Here is a 996-nt window from a genome sequence, read left to right on the forward strand (position 1 = left end):
AATTTGGGGGTTCTGCTTCCAATTTGAGGAAGGATTCTGGTGTTGAGGGGATTTCCAGAGCTGCTGCCAGGGCAAGATGAGGCATGCGGGACCCTTCTATCCATGTCCACCCTGTATCCTCTCCTTCAGGCTGGAGGTCCCCTGTGAGGCATGAAGGTGAGTGGGGCAGGGGTCCCTCTGGGCCTCCGTGTCTGTCCTGGGGACTGGGCCAACTCAGCCCGAGAGAGGAAGCAGAGGTAGCAGAAGGGGCCCTGCCTCCAGATCCCCCAGCCTTCTTCCTTCCCTGCTGCACAACTAGAGGCCCCCTGGCCCGTTTGAATGTGTAAATGACTGTTTTCCCCTACAAACATACTTTAACCTTATTACAAATATTTGGGTAATGGGGGACATTTCAATCTAATCACTATTAGCATTTTGGTTTCTTTCTATTTATTCCGCTTTCCTAGGCTTCCGTGCAGGGGAGCTCACCATAGGGGCGTCACGGTGTACTGACGACTGCACATCCTTTTCTGTCACTTGCCATGTTCACTTTAGTAAATGTCAGGTGCTGTGCTGAGCACTGAGAAGTGATAAAAAGCAAGGCAGGGTCCCTGTCTCTCAGGTAGCTCTGTTCAGGAGAAGAAATTGGCCAGAAAATCCATCATGATGTGGGAGGTGCATCTGCAAAGTGGTGTGGTGGGCATGTTGGAGAAGCTCCCCTCCTGGGATCTTGTTGGTGAGAGGCAGATCTAGGAACCTTTCCTGGAGAAGGAAGGTGATATCAGAGGTGACTCCTAAAGGTTTCTACAATTCCCTCCCATGAAACCCTCTGGACCTGGCATCATTAACAGTAACTAGTGTACTCACATTTACTACTAGTTCTCTAGTTAATTTTGGCCATTTTGTATTTTATTAGGAAAGCCTACATTTTTTCTAGATTTGTAAAATCTTCACTTTTAAAATTTATTATGGATTTTTTTGTGGCCAAGTAAATGATTATTCTAACTTTTTCATAGA

Source organism: Galeopterus variegatus, unplaced genomic scaffold (genome assembly GCF_000696425.1).
Source record: "Galeopterus variegatus unplaced genomic scaffold, G_variegatus-3.0.2 Scaffold6966, whole genome shotgun sequence".
NCBI classification, from domain to species: Eukaryota; Metazoa; Chordata; class Mammalia; order Dermoptera; family Cynocephalidae; genus Galeopterus; species Galeopterus variegatus.